Source organism: Budorcas taxicolor, chromosome 5 (genome assembly GCF_023091745.1).
Source record: "Budorcas taxicolor isolate Tak-1 chromosome 5, Takin1.1, whole genome shotgun sequence".
Taxonomy (NCBI): Eukaryota; Metazoa; Chordata; class Mammalia; order Artiodactyla; family Bovidae; genus Budorcas; species Budorcas taxicolor.
Window position 1 is genome coordinate 54097583 of NC_068914.1, and position 24915 is coordinate 54122497.

The 24915-nt window shown below is 41.7% G+C and overlaps 1 protein-coding gene across 1 annotated transcript in view; it reads left to right on the forward strand.

Annotated features, from left to right (window-relative positions):
• The window catches only part of SYT1 (synaptotagmin 1), a 229175-nt gene that overhangs the window by 198554 nt on the left and 5706 nt on the right, over positions 1 to 24915 (forward strand). The window lies entirely within an intron of this gene.

Below are 24915 nucleotides of genomic sequence, written 5' to 3' on the forward strand. Positions count from 1 at the left end.
CCAATTTCTTACTGTCACAAACAGTGCAACAGGGGATGCTCCTATACATGTCTCCTGATACAAAAATGGACGAATATCTCTAGGACGTTTATGTAAGAGTGAGATTTCTGGGATATAGGGAATGTACATCTTCAACTTTGCTGCTGCTGCTGCTGCTAAGTCGCTTCAGTCGTGTCTGACTCTGTGCGACCCCATAGACAGAAGCCCACCAGGCTCCTCTGTCCCTGGGATTCTCCAGGCAAGAACACTGGAGTGGGTTGCCATTTCCTTCTCCAACTTTTCTAGACATTACCAAATAACACCCCTCTGTCAACACTGATTTTGTTTACCATTTTAACTGGTGTGTTATTCCCGAAATGTCCTGCAGGGGGCAGCATATCCTGATGATTCCTGTTTCGGCTGCATTCCAGTTAGTGGGTCCCTTCCTTCACTCCTTGAAATCCTTTGACCTTCTCTAAGTTAGTTACTCCTTAACCTTATCTTCATCAGCTCCCTGGTGATATCTTACAAGTACAGACATATATAACACTACTTGAAAGCCGAAAGCTCCCTCCCACCTTTCACTCCACATTCCGGCACCTATCTCTCTCCTAATAGGATGGGAGGGAAATAGAGACAACTCAGACTTGAATATAAATACTTGTTCGAGTTCAAAGTGGCATAAGAGAGGATGTGAGTAGACAGCAAAGTCTTCCAACCATTCTCCAGCAGTCGTATATAACCTAATTAGAAGGCATTGCACACTGTCAGAAACTGTTTATGTAAATTGGAAAATTAGTGAGAAGTCGGGAAAAGTATTGCAAAGCAGCGGTGGCTTTGTCTTTCTTCTGGAATAGAAGATGTGTACTCCTTTGCCTTCTTAGTTACATCGTTCTTAGTTCCCAAAGGAAGAAAAAGAGTGTTTGGATTCAGTACACCTCCTCGAATGTCTCTCATTTGTACTGAGCTAGTCCTGCCACGTCCAGAGTTCCACAGGGGGAACGCAGCCTTCAGAGATGCATTCCTTTCAACAAAGCAGATGTGAAATTGAGCTGTGCTTAAGGGTTGAAAATGGCTGCTTTAGGAGAGAGTTTATTATTAGTACTTTCAAAGTAGTCTGACTGTCACCCCTCTGCTGGGAGTATTTTTTTCTTCCTGTACCTGGATTTTTAAATTTCAATACTTTAAAATGAATGAATGAATGATAAAATTGTATTACTGTTCCTAAGGGGGAAAGTAGGCAAATAAATATGATTTGCTTTGGATTGGCTATGGTTTTGAGTTATTAAATCTTTTCCCCCTCCATTATCATAGATCAAAATTTCTCCAAATGGGATCTCTTTTAGCAAGATGTTAATAGGTGTTCTGGGGAGTAAGATTTATGTCAGTAAAAATGTTGGGTTACAGAATGTTTTTTAAAGGAAAATCAGGTTTCTCTAATGCAGAAATTTCTTGGAGTCATTTATTTGCTGATGTGTGTTATAAATCTCTGGGTTTGCCTGGTGGCTCAGATGGTAAAGAACCTGCCTGCGATGTGGGGAAACCTGAGTTGGATCCCTGGGTCGGGAAGATCCCCTGGAGAAAGGAATGGCTACCCACTCCAGTATTCTTGCCTGGAGAATTCCATGGACAGAGGAGCCTGGTGGGCTACAGTCCATGGGGTTGCAAAGAGTAGGACATGACTGACCAACTAACACTCTCACACTTTACTATAAAGCTCTCAGGCGAGACTGGCAGGCTCTGCGTTTCTGAGTGGTTTGACTGCGGTTCCCCTTTCCATGAAACACCGGACAGGGTTAGAATTCAGAAGACATGCTTTAGAAGATGCAAGGATAGATATTCCAAGGCTGGCTACCCCATCATCCCAAATCACTGAAACCAGAGATTCATGATACCAAATTACCTGTTATCCTTGACTGACATTCTTTCACAATAGAATATGTCTTGACGTGTTGGTTGGCATACACATTGCTTCTGTGTTGAATGTATCGTGGAGATCTTTGAGGGCAGCCTAATTTTTGCTTCCTTGTCTGTGATTTGTGGTTTTTTTTTTTTTCTGCTTCAATGCCTGAGGAATGTCTGTGTTCTTGAACTTCAATTATTTGTTCAGGGATATGCTTGCAATGTTAAACATTCTATTATCAATATGTCCGAGAATGTGGTATACTCTTTCAATCTGTGGGCTTGTCTTCAGTGATACTTCCTTGTATGATATTTGCAGATTCTTCTCCTGTTCCATTTATTGGAGGCTCTTTTTCAGGGACCCTCAATTATGTTAAGTGCTTTGGAACTCCGATCTATTACCTTCTAATTCCTTTGCTCCCCTTGTATTTATTTATAAGCCTTTCTTCCAGGTCACTAATCTTTCTTGCAGCCATGTTTGTCGCATTCCCTGTTATATCATCTTTACTTATTCTGTATAATACTGTTTTTGTCCTCAACCTTTGTAATTCTGTAGCTTTCCTGTTGCTCTATCATCCCATCTTTGAGTTCATATTTTTCTGAGTGTATGTTCTCATTAACTTGATTCATAGCACAGAGCCTTTCTGAGGAATTCTGTTTTGTGCTTTGGATTTTGTTTTCTTTAAGAGTGGGGGTTTTATCATCCCTCTGCACGCCAGGTTCCTTTCTCTTAAAGGTTGATTCGTTTTGTTTGCTTTTATTTGGGCGCGTTGCCTTAGCACGTCTGCATATTTACGGCAGTTTTGTTCCCCTATCTTGTTCTATCCAGAGCTTCTCTTTGTTCTGATCTAGAGCACATGACTTCTCCTTGACTCCGTTTGCATGACTCTGATTTATTTCCCCACTGAGCTGTGGTTTGAGAACTTGGTATTGAATACCACTCACTTTCCTGTAGACTGAAGGGAAAGGGAGGCCCTCTGAAAGCTGCATGGCACCTGTGTGAATTAACTCCTGCATTCTCCTTTCTCCTCTGGAATTGGATAGGTGTTTTGAACTGTTTGAACCCCTCTCTACAATCAGGACTCATATCCACCCTGAAGGGGAACACTGGGATTTTTTTTTTCCCCACAATCATTTGACACATTTTGATTACGTCTTCTCTGCCAGGCATTATTCTAATCCAGGCACTGGGAACAAGTGAGAAAAAAATTCCCTTTCTCTTGAGTTTATATTCATTATAGTATCTTGACTGATACAATGTCCTACCCAAAAGAACTTGCCCACTTCTGCCTAATGGCCATTCCCCTACCCCTCAGTCAAAAGAGGAGAAAAAATAAGAATAGTAATTCAGCTCGACTTTCTCTAGACTTGAGGGCAATAACGAAGGCTTATGATTCATCGAATTTGCCAATGAAGCTTCAGAGCGGCAGGGAGGTAGGTCAAGGTTAGGAGCTACCCGGCGTTGCTCCACAATCTCTCTTTTCTTGGCCTGCATTTTGCACGTGTGTGTACACGCACATGAATTTGTTTTGTTTTCTGTGTCCATACTATTAGGTGGCACACCTCTCCCTAATTTGGTAGCTGGTTTATTTGGGGGAGGATAAAACTAGTGTTTCTTAGAGTTGGCACTCACTTTTTAAAAACTATTTATTTATCTTTGGCTGTGCTGGGTCTTAGTTGTGGCTCATGGGCCCAGCCACTCTGCAGCACGTGGGACTTTAGTTCCCCCGACCAGGGATCGAGTCTGCGTTCCCTGCACCACAAGGCAGATTCTTAACCACTGGACCACCAGAGAAATCTGTCCAGCATTCACTTTTTTAGTTGTGAGAGAAAGAAGGGATGATTCCATGCTCTGTTTTCACTCTACTGCATTCAACTGGAGGCCTCAACTTTTTCTTTTTACTCTAATTAAATACTCTACCTGTGACCTGCAAATATAAGATTGCCATGAAGAGCTCCTTCCTCATAATCATCCAAATATTTTAAGGCTCAGATAAAAACAACATCGAGCTAAAGTGGTTCAGTTGGGTGGTGCACCAGCTCCTCTTCACTAAAACACATTCAAGGACTTGAACTTGAGTGCACTTCTAAGAAGCTGGTTAGTCTTACCCCTGGACACTAAAAAAATGGATTCCTTCACATCTAGGAAACACATTTGTCAGAAGAGTTCTTCGATTTCATGATACCTTATGCTCAAGATTTTTCTTGCACAAGGCCATAAGAATCCAATCTCTCCTCTTAGTATATCCAACGCCTACACAAATAGTAGCAGACAGAGACAGGAAGTCAGAATAAACCCGTCTCTAGACTTCTACTAAGATATGGGCCCTGGGTCAGCATGAGAAAACCCAAGTGTCTAAAGCTATCTATTTGCCAAACCTAAATGAAGAAATAACCAAACACGTATGCCTTTATTGTATATAGTAAGGGGTTGTACATTTATTGTATATAGTAAGAGGTTGTGTGTATATAGTAAGAGGTTATTATCTCCCAAATAAAACACTTAGTTCAGACTATGAAGAAAGTATTTGATAAATGCTGTACTTAGAATGGAATTTGAATGGCACTAGATTGCATCTTCTCATCACTACCATGCTTCTAATGTAATTTCCCCTAACCAGAAATGTAATTCTTAGCCAGTTGCCTTGAAAGCTGGTTACCTTGGAGATGATTATCAGTATCATGATGACCTATTTAGGGGAATTTCTGCATTGCCAGAAAACAAATAACCATAGAGAGAGGTTACATACAAAGGAATGATGCTCTTTTCCTGAAAGTGCCTTTACAAACAAATGTTGTAGATGTGATATGATGTGGGTGTGTGTGGTGTGGATTTATCTGGAATAAGGATTTGTGAAGGTGTATGGGGAATGACAGCTGTCCTTAAGCACTTTAAGAGCACAGAAAAAAGTAAGCCCAACAGCAGGAATAAGCATACAGACATCTCCCCTCTTGCTACAATTTGAAATGCATGGACATGCTTGTATTGATTTCTCTGCAGTGTTAACATAGCTTCCATTTGCCCAGTTTCTTTTTCTTGCCCGGGCTCTGTTTTTTGAGGATTTTCTAGGGGTGCTGGAGTGTGGCTGACAGCTGGTTGGTAAGGATTGATTTTTACAAACCAGTTGATTGACCATTAATACTTCCTGAATAAACTTGATAGCTGTTGTTTTGATTTGCTCAGAAATATGCCACAAAGTCCACGCTGTAAACTCTATTTGGTTTCCCATTTTTCCATGAAACTAATGTTTGTGATTATAGACTTTTTAAGTTTAAATGTTTTTCATTAATCATTTCACTGCCCATTAATGCTTCACCTGTCCATTAATGCCTTTTCTTTGATAAATTTTCCTACTACTTTAATATGGACCTTAAAAATTCCAGTGATAAATATTAATCCTTTACTATGATCGAAGATGGAGGGGAAAAACAACATAACATAAACCAAGCATTTATCCAAGATAGGACCAGTAGACCTAAATTTCCAAATTTAATATTTGTTCTTATGTTTTTAGGTGAAAACTCTCATTCATTGTAACTTCCTCCAAGGTGATAGCAATGTGTCCATATTTCTCACCATCTTTTCAGATCATCTTGCAAAGCACTGGACACACAACAAATGTTCAATAAACCTCACTCATCCTATAATTTGCCCTCTGAGAATGTCCAAAACCTTTTTACATTCCAACTCAGTTTTCATCTGTTCGTGTTCACAATGGCCTTCAGCAAGATTACATAGGAATCTCGCTTTTTTAAAGCAGTATGAGGTGAGTCTGTTTTCAGAAAAGATCTTGAGTCAAGGTCAGTTGACTCATTCAGGCCTTATTTTCAATTTCTGTACGCAGACTCGTCCTTAGCCTGAAGTCACATCACTCTGAATGGAGGGCAAATATTGAATTCATATAAGTTACCTAACTAAATTCTTTGGACTGTTCTGACTGCCACATTGAAAATACCAACGTGACAACGTTTTCTTTCATTTGACTAAATCTAACTCTCTTTCAATATTTTTAAGAGATAAATACACTGATATTTTAATGAATAATTCCTTAGCTAAATTTTAACTCCGAAAGTCTAGCATTATATATTCAAGTTGATCTTGTAAGACTTCTCTCCATCTAACAGTTGTTAGGAATAGTTTTACCTAAACAGCATTAACGTTACTCATTGGCAGACGGCCTTTGACTCATTTATGCCATGTCCTAAAAGAGGTATCAAAAACACAGAGAGATTTTCCATTTAAATCAGAGCCCATAAATGATCTTAGAACATAATGTCTGCCCTCTTATTCATGTATTCAATAAAGATATTTAACTGTCCCTTTAAAATGGTTTTCAGACGAACAAGTTGGGAGTTGTTGGAAGTATCTGCACACCTGCACTGGTGGGTAAGGATTAACCCTTTTGAAACTAGGCTTGTATCCAAATCATCCAAATAGTTTCAAGATTGAACAGCAGACCTCTCACTCTGCCCAACAATTCCACTAAATTAATTCACTCTGCATTCCCTTGGATGCACTTTCAAGGCAAATCACAAACTTGCTTTAGAATATTCGCTCTCTAATCTTCACTCCCAGAGATGACAGTTCTTAGCATTTAACCCTCATCATCCTTCCCACCCTGACACCAAACTGGGAGCAATGAGAACAGCATGTTCTAACCTCATCCATACCACAGGCAGTTATCCAAGAGAAGGACCATATTTCACCCCCTGTTACTAGATAAACTTGCTTTACAAACAGGGCATAACTTTCTGAAGAATGACATGGAATAGCTTTCTCCAAAAAGAGTTCATGACTTTATTCCCTCTGCTCTAAGAAAGCTCATGCCCACACTGCTGGTGACCCAAGGCAAATTGTGAGGTTAGCTCACTACAGGTATTTCAGCTGTCAAATTCGATCCACTCTGGAGCAGCACCTGCGAGAGTATTTCTGATGAGAAACTCAGGGGAAAGGCTATTGGATAAATCGACTGTTTTCACCGAGTCTCATTTGCCGTCCTTTTCATGGATGATAGTCATCCTTGATGAAGATTATAAAAGGAGAATGCTTTGAATGCTTTGAAATGGAGAGTCAAAGAGCTCCTATGAAGACATGATATAGAGCTGAACTTACAGAGACATAGGGTAGGGGCATGAAGAGGAGGCATGCGATCCCCAAAGTGCATGAAACACAGCGTATTCACGATGCTGGAAGGGCTGTGTGGCTGGAACAGCAAGTGTCGGGGGTGGTATCCTGAGAGATGAAAATGGAGGGGTAGAGATTAGCCAGCTCATTCAGGGCCTGTTAGTCTAGTTAAGACGTGGACATGTAAGTTACACTGTACTTACTGGGTTGAAAACCATATAAGGAGTTACAGCGTGTTTTAATCGCCCTCCCTTATACAAAGAATAGAGTCTAAAATTGATCGAGTTCATGAATGCGAGATTAGGAGGAACGTTTAAAGGCCCCCGGGTGTCTATGATCACTAATATTAAGTGTCTGACCGTGGTCCCACCACTTAGTTTCAGGTTCCTTGGCTGTAAAAGGGAGGCGATGAAACGTCTCTCAGGACGGTCACAGAGAATACATGAGCTTTTTTATATAAAATATAAAGAGTGAATAGTAGAGCACCTAAGAGCTCTTCAAGAATTGGAAAGAATATGCAGTACAGACCTTAGGTGTGGGCAAGAAGGAACCTTACCCTGGAACCCAGAGTTTAGAGGACCCACTCTGGTCCTCCTCTCCCTACCCTTCCAGGGAATGAAAAGCCCCTAAGGACTTCCCTGGTGGTCCAGTGGATAAGAATCTACCTGCCAATGCAGGGGACAGAGGTTCAATCCCTGGTTTGGGAAGATCCCGCAAACCATGGGGCAGCTAAGCCCAGGAGCCACAACTGCCAAGCCCCTGTGCCTAGAGCTCCACAGCGAGAGGAGCCCACTAAGCGCAACAAAGCGGATTCCCTGCCCACAGGAGCCAGCGAGAGCACGCACAGCCGCGCAGACCCGGCGCAGCCCACAGAGGTCCTCAAGACCAACAGAGCATGCGCATCTCAGGGTGACTCAGCGCTCCGTTGTGGACCAGGCTCCGGGTACCACCTGAAGGCAGGTGGGACCCCATGGCTGAGGCGCAGCCTGTGGGGGCTGCTAAATGACACTGCGACATGCAGGCCGCGGTGTCCTCATAAGTATATATGAAACTTCTTAGGGTGTCCGTGGGAGTTTAGTGAGGGGAAAAGAGGGCTGTTTCCACTGCTGAGCCCCAGGGTTCAGAATTGTTGATTTAAAGCTGGTTTTCCTGGTTATTATCAATGTTTATTTGTCAATACATGAGAATAGAAACTACATATTTTAACAGTTTGTGTCTTAGTTTACAACATTCAGGCTTCCCTGGTGACTCAGACGGTAACGAATCTACCTGCAAAGCAGAAGACCCTGGTTCAATCCCTGGTTCTGGAAGATCCCCTCGAGAAGGGAATGGCAACCCACTCCAGTATTCTTGCCTGGAGAATCCCATGGACAGAGGAGCCTGACAGGCTACAATCTATAGCATCACAAAGAATCAGACACAACTAGGCGACAAACACTTTCACTTTCACTTCACTTTACAACATTTAACAGTTTAGACATGTGGTACACACACTTATGTTTGCAGTTTTAACCTCAACCCTGCAAATGTGACAAGCAGGTATATATGCGTCCTGTTATCTGTAGAATTCTGCATATCATGCAAAATTCCATTTCATTTAAACTGTCTTAAGATGTACGGATTGCCTGTTTATGAAAATCACTTTAGGATAACCATGAAATTCCATTATGCTCAGAAAGACTAGAAAAGGCCAAGGAAAACAATTAGTTCAAAGAAAGACAATCCATCTAGTGACCTTTTTGCTTCTCTACACAAGCATAAACACCATCCAGATACCACTGTATTGGTGTTTTGTGAAACTGTACATGTATATTGGAGGCGGAAGGAAAAGAGGACATAAGAGCTGGTGGTTTTTAGGACTAAAGGTGGCTTCTCTCTTTATAACACTTGTTTGGACGCCCTGAGTGTAAAGCTTTGGATTCAAACCAAGCGTTTTCAACCAAGGGAAGGATGTCCGTCTGCTCCGAACTCCTCTCACAGTCATCGCCATACAAATCATTCAGCAAGAAAACGTATACCGTCTTACACTATCTCTCCTACTACAGAAGTTATGAGTTGATCTAAACTCTTCAGGAATTTCTGCCTTCCCTTTCTAACTAACTGTGAGCTCTTTGAAGGACTAACTGGGTTCTATAGTTTGCTGTATGTCCTCACCCTCTTCCCTGAGAGTTACTCAATGGTGTTCAACCTCACTGACTGATGCAATCATTTAGCAAATGTTACTGGACTCTTACCAGGTGCCAAGCTCCGTGTCAGGCGTGAGAGGACAGGACTGAACGGGACACTGGCTAAAAGATGAGTGCCTGGTGTACTATGGAGCTCAGTAAATGAGAAACTGAGCGGCTGGCTGAATAAATGAACAGACATGTGAATAAGTGAGTGAATTCTATACCACAGAGCTAAGGAATAATGTCAAGAAAAAACAAAATAATCACTTGAGTTATGTTAAACCAAAAGTCAACAAAGGGAAAGATGTCAGCCCGCAGAATATCTGTGATTCAAGAAAATGGAAAATGTGGGGAAAATAGGAGTCACCCTAACATTTATACCTCTGGGCCATCTCTGTGGCCATTTAGTGTATGGCTCTGGAATCTTGAAAAGAATTAAACCAACCCACAGAAACCAAATTTTCTGTATAAAGAATCTGACTAACTCGAATGCCCCAACTCTAATTTCTCCAAGATTAGGGATGAAGTATCCTAGATGATGTCAATTCCAAAGAACTCAGTGTGTACAATAACATTATAATGAGTTTTTACTGAGATCTGAAATACTGAGATGCAGTGATTGACTTTAATCACAAATTTGCCTCATAAAAAGCAGTAAAAATCACCACAGAATTATATTACTCCATGTCATTTTCTTATATGCAATATAATATTGAAGTCATAGTTTATTTTTATTTTCTTCCTACAATATTGTAAGAAAACCAGATTACCAACATAGAAGTTGATCTCTCTTGCAAAGCTACTTATCTTCTTGATGTGCAAAGCACCCACTTATTTCAAACAGTGTCACAGCTTTAGAAAATAGAACCATATTTGGCCATCAATGAACCAAAATGAAATATCTCTCTGGAAGGATAAAGGAAATCAACATTCATATAAAGAAACTTAATAACGAGAGCCAACCAGGGTGCTCAAAGTTTTGTGTCTTTTAAAAATAAGGCATGCATTATTCATACAGTAAAATCTTAAAACAGAGGTGGAAAGCACAAGTTATCAACGATATTATGAGTATTTAAAAACAGTATCTCTTTCTCTAGAAGAGATGGAAAAAAGCCACCTTGTTCATCCAGGCCCACAGGCTAACAATGTCACTTAAAAGCAGGAGGGAGCAGGGAGGAGAAAGAAACCTTGTAGAGATCATGAATGCATTTCCTTTTTCAAGCAGAGAAAGAAGCGGTGAGGCAACTTCCAGTGAACCATGCCTCCCTTCCATAGGGACCATGCCTCCACTCCCTCGGAGATAGACCCAGGCCCTTGACAGGTTCTGGAAGTGGTTCAAAGGGAGGCCATGGAGAGAAACTCCTCCACCCTCCAAGGGAATATTTCCAAGCCTCTCCCTCCATTATGCCAGACAGTCTCGATCCATAAACCTTCAAATGTTTGGACAACAGAATGTCTAGAAGACACATAGATATTTTAAAGCAAGTGCATGCAAGGAATGGGGAGTTAATGAGGATGAAATCCATTCCAACTGAACCATCTGAGAACTGAGTGAGCCTCAGGTGGCCCTGCCAGGAGCACAGCCCTGCTGCCCTAGCGTGTGTAAGAGCACCTGTTCTCACGTTGTTTTTATTTTGAACTCAGGCTGAGCTGCCTGGAAACCTTCTCTATGTGAACAAGGAGTAGCGTCCACTTATTGTCATATCGTAATACATGTGCTTAAAAATCTTAGCAATGTTATCCAGTAACAGTGTTGTCAATGTTATTTCATCCAGTAGAAATGTCTAATAATTGTAAAAAGAAAGGAAGAAAGGGAAAAAAAACTATCTTACTAGTGATCTTTCATCTGGCATAAATAAGAGGCTAAGCCGAAATGTCAAAAAAAAAGGCAAGTCGAATTTGCTGTTTGCAATTTTGTTTGCTTTGCTGAATCCTTTGACTGTTTTTGTTTTTCAGATCAGCTCATAAAGTTTATACTTGGCCATCCCATGATGCTCTCTGTAGTCATCCAGAAAGAATCAGACATAATTACCACTGTTCCTATTCTCACGTGTTTGCCCTTCCCGAAAGATTTTCCAAAGTTCAGGAAGAAGAGGGTTGAATTATAGACAAAGAGTTTTACCTTCAGTACTGAACAGGAAAGATTTGAGTTTTGCAAGCACAGTGAACCCCTTGCCCTACCAAGGGTGGACCTCAGACCCTCACACTGTTCTTTTATGCCCGTAAACATGCGGTGTCCGGGAAATCTTTCTTTCCTATAGTCCTGTTCCATAGGTTTCACACGTGCATTCCCGCACCTTTAGTCAAGAAGCTGGCAGTCACACACAGTCCATTTTGGCAACAACAGAAATGATTGTTGGAATTCAGTGGCTTCCTCTTTCACAACCAGAAATGCTTTCCATTTAATTCACAACAATAGCATTTTGCACTTATGTTTTTGTCTCCTCAGAGCACTCTGCCACTATTAATGAACTAAATCAGCCTTTGCTATTTTATGATGTCTCACTAAAATGAGGCTGCTTTCCTTTGTGGCAGTCACTTGTGTAACGTTGTTTTCTTCTAAGAAACACTGCACTTAACTAATGTAAATTCATTTTTAAATTGTGGGCTCAGAAGGAAAATTTCCCCAGAATATATGTTTAATGCTGCTTCCTTACTATACCATTGCAGGGAGCATTTTAAACTATAAAGGCCTCTAAGTTCTTCAGTGTAGTCTTCTCTAAGTACTTGTAAATTATTTATAAAGACCTCCCTCAAGTAAATGTGTTGTAACTGCCAGTGATGGAAATGGAAATTGTCTGTTCTGTGAACCCTATTACTATTTAATTATTTGTATACTGCTTAATGATTGGCTTACTGATAAAACACTCCATCAGCTTACAAGAAAAAGCTGCAGTTGGCAGGGAAACTCTAAATCTGCCATGTTTTAACTCTGCTGTCTCTGATACTGCTGCACTACTTTATTTTTTTTAATACAATGATAATTAGATTTATCTGTCTATTGTAAGACACACCAACATATACTTTTCTGCCTTCCTCTGGGGGAAAAAAAATAAGCTTCATGTCTTGGACCACTTTATACAAGTGCTTCATGGCTCATTCCTAGGAATTTGATCTCAAGTGGGAAGGGGCAACTCTCTGAAAATAAGCATATGCGCACTTTCAAGTTTAGACACAGATGGAATCCTCAAGATCCCAGGAAAAGCTCGATAAACACTGGTCGGTTGCCTCCAATCTCTATTCTCATCATTCTTGGTAAGAGCCTTGTAACTCCTGTTTGAGGAACCACCATATTCTTCTATGCTTAACACTGGGCTTAGACTAGAGCTGCACCTATCCCCAGCACTGAAGGCAGGATACCTGGGCCTCTTGACTGGTCTGGGGATGGACAGATGACTCAGGACCAAGCCAGCCTAGCTCATCACACTGAGATATGTTCACCACAGGGGTTAACGTAGGGTCATCTATATTTGTGCAATCAGAGTAAACTTGGGACTTTTCCTGGAAATTCTGATGTAGACTCTCTTCCCCTCAGATGGTATAGTCTGGTGTTATGAGACTTGAAGCTGGTACAGTCATTTATAGCCTTAAGAGAAGAGCCTAGGGTACCTCAAGGAGGCGGCATGTGGAGCTCTCAGAGGAGTCTGTAGAAAACGGTAGAGACATAAGCAAACCGGGGACCCTGGCCCTGCTGGATGTCAGCAGCATTAAGTAGGGAGCAGACGGAACTGCTAAACAAAGGGACTCCACCACACAGGGGCTCCAAACGATGGGACTGCGCTTTGAAGTTCCTCATCACCCTCATGTCCACAGCCGGGTGGGTGGGTGAGATCAGTGGGCAGTTATAGGGCTGTGAGGTCACTTAGGGACCCAAGATCTTCCTATCTTGTCCTGTCCCCCTAACCGCCTACTGTCTTTACATTGCAAGGTAAAAGCTAGTTCACTGCCCTATCACACCCATGTTTCATCTGCAAGAAAAAAAATAATAAAGTGGAGGGCATGAAGCTTATGTTAAGGCCCGCCAGGCTCCTCTGTCCATGGAATTCTCCAGGCAAGACTACTGGCATGGGTTGCCTATTCCTGCCCCGGGGGATCTTCCCTCCTACATTGCAGGCAGATTCTTTACTATCTGAGCCACCAGGGAAGCCCTGAAGTCAGGGTTTATCCATTTTAGCCCTAATGATATTTAGGAGGTTGTGATTCTTTACTCTTAAGAGCTGTTCTGTACATTGTAGGATGTTTAGCAGAATCCCTGGCCTTGACTCACCCACTTGGGGGATGCCTGTATCGTCCCCCAAGTTATGAGAATCTAAAGTATCTCCATTTTTGTAAAATTTTGTAAATTCATCCTCCAGACATTTTGCAAAATGTCTGGAGGATGAAATAGCTCCCCACTGAGAGCCACTGTTTCAAAAGATAAGCTACGGAGTTGAGATATATCACTTCCATTCACCTTCCAATAGCCAAAAGTTAGTTAGGTGGACCATACTGTGTGGTAAGAGAGGCTTGGAGAAATTCTTCTAGCTGGGTGAAATGGTGCCTCAGTAAAATTAAAGAGTTTTATTGATGAAAAAGGAGGCGGAGGGAATTCCCTAGCAGTCCGGTGGTTAGGACCATGCTGTCACTGCTATGGCATGGGTTCAACCCCTGGTTGGGGAACTAACATCCCACAAGCCACACCACATGACCAAAAATAAACAAATAAACTTCACACATCTGTTTTAAAAAATGCAAAGTAAAAAAAAAATTAGTGGGATGAGGGGAGAGAGAGTAAACATATACACTACCATATATAAAATAGATTGCCAATGGGAACTTGCTGTATGACCCAGGGAACTCCAACCGGGGCTCTGTGACCACGTAGAGGTGCGGGATTGGGTGGGAGGTGGGAGGGAGGTTCTAGAGGGAGGGGACATACATGGCTATGGCTGATTCATGTTGCTGTATGGCAGAAACGAACACAATATTGTAAAGCAATTGTCCTTCAATTAAAAATAACTTTTTTAATTTAAAAAATTAAAAGAAGGGGGAAAAGGATTTAGGGGACAATTAATCTTTGCCACACAACCCTACTTTTGGACTTTTCCATCATATAAGTCAATAAGCTACCTTTGCAATTTACACCATTTTGAAATGAGTTTTCAGTCACTTGAAACTTGAGCCCTACTTGATAAATGTGCTCCTTTCCTCTTCCAACACTGTGCGTTGAAATTTACTCATTATCCACAGCGGAGGAAAAAGATTAAAGGAATGATACCTATAGTTACTGAGAAGCTGGGAACTGGCTCAGAAGGGATTGAACAAAACAGCTGGAATGAGGCTATTTCTTATCGAGTCTCTGGTTGAAATGGAAAGGCCATGGTTACAAGGGCCCACAGTCACTGTCGTAGTTAAGAAAGAAGACAGTATAATTATGCAAAATTGTCAAGATGAAAACTGCAGGCATCTTGCATTATTCCGCTTTGAACTGCTGCTTTCTAGTTCTCATTTTAAATGCAAAAAGCTTTTAGGGGCTCCTTTATATCTCACACAAAAGGACCATTGCTTACAGCCAGCTGTTTTCCAATTGTATTTCTATGAAGTTAGCATAATTTAACATTAGAACTGCCTGAGGGAAGAAGGGGGTGACCATGTTCGTGGGCATTAGAGTATGGAGTAGTAATGGAAAGAGCCCCCTTCTTACAAGGAGACAGTCTCCTCAAAGTTCATCCCAAAGCCAGTAGTTCTGAATTCAAAACACATTTCCCCACAAGAACATTGTTTTTGTGTTATTGGGTTACCTCAGAAGTCCTCCAATACCGAAAAGAAAGAGATGCATGCTTTGCAATAGTACAAAAGAAAATGCTGCCAGGCAAAGAAAGGTTTGTCTTAAGGTTCTGACTGAGAAAATCATCAATAAAATCTTCAGGGAAGAGGTGACTTTTAAATCACATTTACAAGGGGAAAAGAAAGAAAGGGCATTCCAGGTTGAAGGACCAGCAGTTCAAAGACAGAGCATTTTCAATTCTCTGTGACAAAGAGTAAGAATCGACCCGGAGAGCAGCACAGGATTTGTGGAAGTCAGGATGGGGCTGTGAATGCCATGACTGAGTCTGGAATTCGTTTTATATCGTTGCTGTTGTTGTTGAGCTGCTCAGTCGTGTCCAGCTCTTTGTGACCCCATGGACTGCAGCATGCCAGGTCTTCCTGTCCTTTACTATCTCCCGGAGTTTGGTCAAACTCATGTCCATTGAGTCGGTGATGCCATCCAACCATCTCATCCTCTGTCATCCCCTTCTCCTCCTGCCTTCTATCTTTCACATGGAAAGAGTTTCTATCTTTAATGACTTTTTCACATTGGCAAGTCATTAAAGGCTTTTAATGAGAAAGCCCGTGGGATCAAATGCCCTTTTAACAATGATAGGAAGACTGGTCTGACGTTGAAGGTACAGTAGCAAGAGAGCTTAGATTTCTGACCTTTAGAGTATGGCAACAGTTAGAAAGAGAGGACCAACAAGAGTGACCAGGTGAAGGCAAACGGGCAGCACCTGGTGGCCCAGTGTTCATGGGAGGTGGAGAAGGGATCAAAGATGGCTCCAAATCAGACTGGACTCCGGACAAAAGAACAGGCCTACAGGGAGGTGATGAGATCAGTAGGTGTCTGTCCCAGGGATCACAGAGCCGAGGTGGTTATGGTTATGACCTTATAGAACAGTGTGTGGGCTGTCCTTGCGTTTCTGCAAAGTTCACCCAGCGTTGTGTCCCTGTAACTGAAGGAAAACAATTTACTGAATTTTATACTGAGTTTCAAAGTCTTCCTCCAAGGTTACTCTCTATCCTTTTTTGGGAATGTATCTCCACATGTTGAAACTGTGCCAGGGACACCACTGTTGGTGAAAACATTGCATTCCAGTGCCAGACTCTGTGGCCAGAAGCTCTGCTTTACTGAGGTAGCAGTAATATTGAAAGCATAAGGTTGGACTGCAGGGTGTCTGAGCAAAGGAGTACAGAGAAAAAGCCTATGAAATGTGTGCGAAAATAATATCAAATGTGATTGAACTGAAAACATTTGTCCTTGAGAATCTTGGGGCAGATGAAGGGAGCAGAGAAAATAAAGAAGGATCAGTAATGCTGGAGAAAAATCAGAGGGAACGAGGGAGAGTTTAGTGGGAAGAATGTCATTTTAGTTTGGAGAGGGATAGATGGATGGATGGATGGATGGATGGATAGGTAAGTAGGTAGGTGGATAGGTAGGTAGGGCTGCTATAACAATACTACAGACTTGGTGGCTTAAACCACAGACATTCGTTACTCACAGTCCTAGACACCGAAAGTCAGAGGTCAGCGTGGTCAGGGTCTCAGGAAAGGCTCTCTTCCTGGTTAACAGCTGTCCCCTCACAGAGAAAGATCATGGCTCTTCTTATAAGGCTCCACCCGCAAGACCTAACTACTTCCCAAAGACCCCACCTCTTAATACCATCACACTTAGGGGTTAGGATTTGAACATATAAATCTGGGGAGCACACACATTTAGTCCACAACAATGCCAGCCAAGGTGGTATCAAGGATTACGTGGCAGAGTGAGGGCTTCTAGAGTTTCTTTTGATTGCCATACCCAACCTCCCTATTTTCATCCCTTCCATAGACAAAGCCATCAAATCAACCAAGCCTTTGTAAAGCAGGGTGGATGGTGGGGAAATCTGGAACAGCAAGGAAACAGGGGCATCACTCTTCTTACTCCCTGAGCAAAAGAGGATGGCAGATTCAGTGTATCCAGGGTGGATCAGGTGGAAATGAGTGGGACGGGAGGCAAAGTCTGAAGGACTATGTGTAGTGATAGCTCACTTCACCTAGAGCTAAATATTGGAGCACCATGGCCAGATCAGACTACTAGGAATTGGTTGTTGGAATAAACCCTTCAGAATGGAGACTCCTACCATTTAATGTGAAAAATACATGTGAGAAGTCTTCCACTCAAAATCAACACCTGAATAGGAACCATGAAAGTCAAATATTGGCCCCAGACCATAGGCTGTCTGCCCCACGAATCATGTGAGAAGAGGCTTTCCCAATGGGCAGGGAACGACCCTCCCACCTTCGCAGTTGCTCATAAGCTGAAGCCGACCGAGTAACCACCTAACCAATCAAAGGAGGTCTTCATCCTCATCCTTGAAAATGGAAATGAGACAAAAGCATTCATCTGGTCGCCATCCTGGGATCCTCTACACACTCCTTTCACCTGGCAAAGTCAGTGCTTGCAAGCCTCCACTGTCTATGAGGTGAGGTACAATAAGTGTCTTAGCAAATCATCTCACTGTAACTTTAACATGATTTCCTATCCTTCACTCTAGACGGGAAAGAGTGGAAAAAAGAATGGAAGAGTTTGGAGGCTAGGTGGAAGCAGACGAAAGAAATCAGACTTTTTTTCTCACAATGAAAAGGAATTCACAGAAAAATTGTGAGTGGAGGTATAGATACTACCTTTCTCCAACAACCAACGGGTGTTACCGTATTCCTAACAACAAATCTCAAAGCTGAGGGCCTCCTTTTCTCTGTTTCCTTATTTTGAGCAGCATCAGGAAAGTAGATTCTCCATACATAATATGTCCAAGTATACCCACATTAGCTGGCCTCAATATCTGGAAAGAAATGTCCATAAATCATAGTTTTGGCTCACACTATCCTAGAACCACAGTAATAAGACTGAAGGTAGAACTCTCCAGATTAACTTCTCAGCTCTGAGTTATTTGATGTCTTGACTTCAGGAACAGGAGGATGTGGAATACTGGATGTTGAGTTAGTTTCCCATCACACACCTCAAGACCATCTCTGCAGGTAGAAAAGAAAGAAACTCTTTTTCTTTCATCTCATACAGGAGTAAATTCTTCAGTAATGAACCGGTTGCTCAGCGTGGGTGTTCTTTCCAGAAATAAATCTGGCACTGGGGTCAGCTTGGAATGACTTTTTCCATTTGCTAATGGTGGGCACCAGTTCTACAAAATGATTTGGGGGAGGGTCTGACACACAGATGCTGACTGAGATGTCAGTCCTTTCACAACACTATAATAAATATGAATAATTAATAAAATATGTGCCAAGCACATTCTGAAGCACTTTCAAAAGAGAAACTCAGTTTAATCTTCGCAATTCTCTGAGCGAGGTATGACCAGTCTCACCACTTTAAGGTGAAGGAACTATGGAATAAAGAGCTTAAATAACTTGCCCAAACTACACAGCTGCTCCACAGCCAAGATTCAAGTTAGTTTAGCTTCAGGGTCTGTACTTATAAACAGTATGCTAACTTATTTCTCCAACATATCACACAGAGTAGCAGGTTCAGTGTCTGAAGACCTTGGTATACATTCTTGGGGTAAAAAAAAGCAGCCTTTCTAAGCCCCAGTTTTTTCACTGGGATTGTTGTATGGATTAAAGGAGATTATATAATTTATCATATATATGTAATATGTTTATATATATGCTATATATGTGTGTTACATGTATGTTATGTATATTGTATATGTTTTATATGAAAGTTTTAGTCACTCAGTCGTGTCCAACTCTTTGCAAGCCCATGGACTGTAGCCTGCCAGGATCTTCTGTCCATGGAATCTCTAGGCAAGAATACTGGACTGGATAGCCATTCCCTTCTGCAGGGGAACTTCCCAACCCAGGGATCAAACCTGGGTTTCCTGCACTGCAGGCAGGTTTTTTACTGTCTGAGCCACCAGGGAAGCCCGTACATGAATCACCTTCAAGCACTCTACAAATATAAAGGAACATTATTATATTAAGCCTTGCAATGGATCTTACTTTAAAAATTCTTCTCAGCTAGCATTTCAATCACTTTCACTAATGTTACCTAGGGACCTAAAACACCTGTACATAAATATCATCTTTTGATTTCACACCATATGTTAACATTTTAATCAAAAAGAGCAAATTTTTGAAAGATTTTGCTTTGAGTAACAGTGTAATAATTTTTAGGAGATTGGAAAGAATATCAACTTTTTCCAAAATATTGTTTTCTAGATCTATTTAAATTAAACTCTCATCCTCAAACCTTGCTAGATAAACAACAGAATTATCTCTTCAATTTTGGTTGCTGTATTAATTTTCTATTGCTACCAAGATAAACAATCACAAAGCTAATTTTAAAAACAATACATGTTTATATAGTTCTGTAGAAGTCTGACACAGGTCTCACTTGACTAAAATCAAGGTGTCAGCATAATTGGGTTCCTTTTAGGCAAGAATCCATTGCCTTTTCCAACTTTTATTTTTTTAACTTTTTGTTTTGTATTGGGGAATAGCCAATTAACAATGTTGTGATACTGCCAGGTGAAGGGTGAAGGGGCTCAGCCATATACAGGTGTGTCCATCGTCCCCCAAACTCCCCTCCCATCCAGGCTGCCACAGGACACTGAGCAGAGTTTCACGTGCTATACAGCAGGTCCTTGGTTATCCATTTTAAATGTGCAGTGTGTGCTTGCCCAGGTTCTAGAGGCGACCTGCATTCTGTGGCTGGTGGCCCCTTCCCCATCTCCAAAGCCAGCGGTGTGGTTTGTCTCTGCACCTGTCTTCCAGCGTTACATCTCCTTCTGACCACAACCAGGAAAAGGCCTCTGTTTTCTCACATGATTAGACTGGGTCCTCTTAGGCAACCCTCTCATCTCAAGATCCTTAACTTTAATTACACTTGCAAAGTCTCTTTTGCTATATAAGGTGACATATTAACAAATTCCGAGGGTTAGGATATGGATATCTTTCGAGGGAACTATCTCTCTGCCTTCTATAATTGTTTTTGTTAGGAACAAAAAACCTAAATTTTATATGAAAGAGGACTGTCAACATGTAAATGTTTGAGTGATTTTATTACAGTGTCCTAAAATGCCCCCAAGTTACAACAGCTATTATGACAGCAGGAGGTAGCGTTCAGCCCAGCTGATTTCAGACAAAAAGAGAGCCGGACAAATGGTGAGTGAGGGTAGTGGTGCCACAGGGACAACAAACCCAGACGGTACGCCTGAAAGTTGCCCAGAATGTGGCAGCGAACCTGCACTCTTTGTCACTGCAGTTTATCGTTGGGAGGGAAGAACCTTCCTTCTAATGCTAGCTCATCATTTTCTAGCACTGACAAGTTAGAACCATTTACTATTAGAGATGAGATAGATATCAGAAAAGAGCTCTTCATTTCTACCACAGTCAGAAAAACAAAAAGATCCCACCCCCCTTTCTAGGATGAATTAAACAAATAAAAGGCCAACTGTCCCAAGTCTTGCACCTGTTTCAGTAGCAATAGGGATTATCTAACTGGTGTTGAAGGAGGGTTGTCAGTATCTAGATCATGAAGGGTTCCATGAGCACTTGTTCTGGGAACAGACTATAAGCAGTGTAGTCATAGACACATGGAGTTCCTGAGGACAGCAGCCCAACTTTGTAGCTTGCCTATTCCCCTGTGGTATTTACGGTTTACAAAAACCTAATGGATGTCTGGATGCCATGCATGGTGTCTAGTAGTTGTACTCAAGAGCAACGGCAACGTTAGGGAGTCTCATTACTGCCTATTTTAAAATTTCCATAAAATTATGTCTTGTCATGCAATGACCAGTATTCCTAAGCCATTAAGAAATGAAACTGACAAGAATTTGCTTTGTGGACCAGTCCCTAAAACAGAGCAAATTTAAGTATACAGAGTTCTACTTTACAGAAGAGGTGATCCTTACTGTGAAAAATGTGTGTGTCCTTAAAGCATGGGTGTGTCTCATAGTTCAGTTCAGTTCAGTTCAGTTCAGTCGCTCAGTCGTGTCCGACTCTTTGCGACCCCATGAATCGCAGCACGCCAGGCCTCCCTGTCCATCACCATCTCCCAGAGTTCACTCAGACTCACGTTCGAGTCCGTGATGCCATCCAGCCATCTCATCCTCTGTCGTCCCCTTCTCCTCCTGCCCCCAATCCCTCCCAGCATCAGAGTCTTTTCCAATGAGTCAACTCTTCACATGAGGTGGCCAAAGTACTGGAGTTTCATAGTTAGGTGCATATATTTCCATTAACAAGTCTCAGCCATACTTAGGGAGACAGGAGCAAGGTCTAGGTTCCCAAAGAAGTTGCTAGTGAACTAATCAAGAGATTAGGGCCATCTCCAAAGGGACCAGAATTCAGGGCAAGACTTCAACCAGAGGACACTTACGAAATCAAGCCAGTCAAAGAGTGGATGAAAATGGAGAATTAATGTAAGACTTCGGATGGCTGGACAAAGAAGATGCTCAAATGTGACCACCTTGGGTATATAAGCTGTTGGGCTTAGACAGTTAAGATTTATCCAGGCACAAATGTTGAAAAAGAGGACTTCTGACAACCTATGGAGTGGGATATTTGCAAACCATATGTCAGATAAGGGGCTAACATCCAAAATATATAAGAAATTCATACATCTCAACAGCAACAACAAAAAAAAAGTAAAATTTTAAAAATCCAATTAAAAATGGGCAAAGGATATGAATGATATTTTTTCAGATAAGATATGAAAATTACCAACAGATCCAGGAAAAAATGCTAATCATCACTAATAATCAGGGAAATAAAAATCAAAGCCATAGCGAGATATCTCCTCACACTTACTAGAATAGCTATCATCAGCAAGACGAGAGAGTACAAGCGCTCAAGACGTGAAGAAAAGGGGACCCCCATGCACTGTTGGTGGGAACGTAAGTGGGTGCAGCCACTATGGAAAACAGTATGGAGTTTCCTCAAGATAAATTAAAAATAGAGACACCGTATGATGCAGCAATTCCACTCCTGGGTACGCATCTGAAGTAAAGGAAATCACTATCTCAAAAAGGTGTCTGCAGTCCCATGTCTGCTGCAGTGTTACTCACAATTGCCAAGACATGGAAGCAACCTCTATGTGTGTCAACTGATAAATGGATAATGAACGTGTGATATATATGATAGACTATTATTCAGCTACAAAAAAAAAAGAAGACAACATGGATGGACTTCAAGGGCATTATGCTAAGAGAAATAAGTCAGATAGAGAAAGACAAATGCTGTATTACCTCCCTTTTATGTGGATGTGGAATCTATTTTTTAAAAAGAAAGACTCCTAGAAGCAGAAAGTAGAATAGTGATTTCCAGGAACTGAGGAGCAAAGGAAGTGAGGAGTTGTTGATCAAGGGGTACAAACTTCTAGTTATAAGATGAGTAAGTTCTGGGGATCTAATGGACAGCATGGTGACAATGTTGCCAAGATAGTAGAGCTTAAATGTTCTTACCACAAAAAAAGTGGTAATTATGTGAACTGACAGTTGTGTTAACTAACTTTATTGTGGTAATCACTTCTCATATGCACGTCAAGTCATCACATTGTACACCTTAAACTTACACAAGGTTATGTGTCTACTATATCTCAATAAGTCTGGGAAGAAAAAAAGAGAAAAAGACCTTTGAGTTCCTGCCAGTCTTGGTTATGATTAAGCTGGGAATTGTGCCTATAAAGTAAGTGGTTTTGGTGCCTGTATCGGAATGAATCTGCAAAGGCAAAGCCTCCCTCTGCCCATTCATACGGTCCCAAACCTGCTCTTGTTCCAGCCCTCTGTAGGGGTCATGAAATTATAGAGTACCTCTGAATTGGGGTGGGAACTGGCAGATTCTGCTTTTGACAGTGTTACCTCCCTGACCTCACCACCCGCCTCTCTCCCCCTTGCCTTCTCGATTCACAAAACAGGAGGAAAGACGAGCGCCTTAGGGCTCTGCATGTACGGCTCCTTCCGGCTGGTTCAAGCTGACCCCACACCTTCAGATGACTGACTCCTTCCTGTTACTCGGTTGTTAGCTCACACCTGGCCCCCTCAGTCAGTGAGAATCTAGCTAATTGGTTTTTCTAAGTCACCTTGTTCTCCTGCAGGCGTTGGTCACATCAGAGATCATGTTGAAATCCGAAAGGCTCTTGGTTTTTAATGTGCTTGCTCAAAAGGCAGATGCACAAGGAATTTTCTTGTCATTTACTGTGTTAAAGGAATAAACCATGCTTGTCTTGCAAAAGCCTGTGCCTTAGGTTGATGGAGTTTCCACACGTGAACATAGGAGCCGTCAGTGCTGATTTGGGAGTGTTTAATACTGCGGTATTTTGTCAGTGCCAAGGCGCAACTGGAGGCGTGACCACCTTTATACAGTGTAAGGGGTTGCGATGGAGGAGACAGGGAGCTTGGTTGGCAAGACAGGTCTCTGTACCAAAACTCAGCGTTACCTGAGAGCAGCAGGCTTTTCTCATTTTCCTCTTCACTGGCAAGTATTCACAGTGTACTCTTTTAACTGACCAACTATTCAGTTGACACACTTGTTTTCTCATTTCTTGGTCTGGCTTTTAAAGATATTCTTCATTTTGATTAAAATCTTAATTGCAAGCCCCTTGACTGGATGTAACCTTAAAAACAAAAAACGCAGACTATACATATTTAAGTAATCTGGGCTTTGGGGCAATGGGAAGAAGACAGAGAAGTGAAGGTAAGGAGACCCAGATTATTAGGCCCTAAATAAGTTCCACTTATTTATTCAACAAAAATTGAATACTTCTGGGTACTGTTTAGTAAATTCAATTAGTGAGTATGGCAGACAAATTTTCTGTCCTTCAGAAGTTATGTTCTACTGGAGGATTGGAAGAGGGGCATAAAAACCACCTTCTCTGGTCTGCAGCTGTACATTCTAAAAGTACATGGGCATTAGACTAGATTATCTGTAAAGCTTTTTTACAGCTCTCCATGTTCTGAAAGAAAGGAAAGAAATTTTGGAAGGCATGGCAGGGGAGTAAAATCGTGGATGATTTAAAATTTCTTCCTCTTTTTGTTTGTCATTGCCCCCTGATATTTTTCTATAATGAACATGCATTGCCTATCAGATGGAACAATGTTTCAGGAAACAGTAGATTTTACTATCAAACTTGGGCATTGGTTCTTGACAACCTGGAGGGAGGTCATTCATCTGTTAGTAATGCGAACCATCTTATCCCTCCATTGTCTTACCTAGCAATGAGACTTGGGAAACCGGTAAGGGAATCTTTCCCCTGCTCCTTTTCTCATTACTTTTGGGGGTGCTACCAGCTTATTCGCTTTTCCTTGAACCCCTGAAGCTCTTTTCTACCTAGAAATGTTCTGGCACAGTCTCTGGATATGTCTTTCTCACATACACACACACATACACACTCAGACACATAGCCTCTTCTCACCCTTCAGTATTCACATCTCACTTTCAATGTTCCCTCTGCAGAAAGGTCTTACCTAAGTGATCTAACTATATGATTCCATTCCTCCCTCACACTCACCATACCACCCCGGGAGTCTCGATCGTACACCTATCTGCTCTTCTCTTCCAGAGCACTCTTCTCAGGTTATAATTTCACATGTATTTCTCTTCAAGTTCATTGTCTATTTCTCCCATAAGGCTGAAGTTCTGTCCTGAAAACAGGGATGGTCTGGTTTGGTTACAGCTATATCCCTAGGGCTATTATTGTTTGAGCAAACGAGTAAGTGAAAGAACAAAACGACTCCTTTGTCCTCTCTGTCAAGAGTTTTATTCCATGTGGTGGTATCCTGCAGCCAGTGTCTTGCCAGCTTGCAAGAGCCAATTGCTAAATTTTCAGGAATTTACTAAGCCAGTTGTTAAACAGTTAGCTTGAAATTAGTCATGCTGAGAATATTTATACCATGGACATTAGAAAATGCTATGTCAAGACTTTTTTTCCCAAAAAGGTTTGCCAGCACACCACTG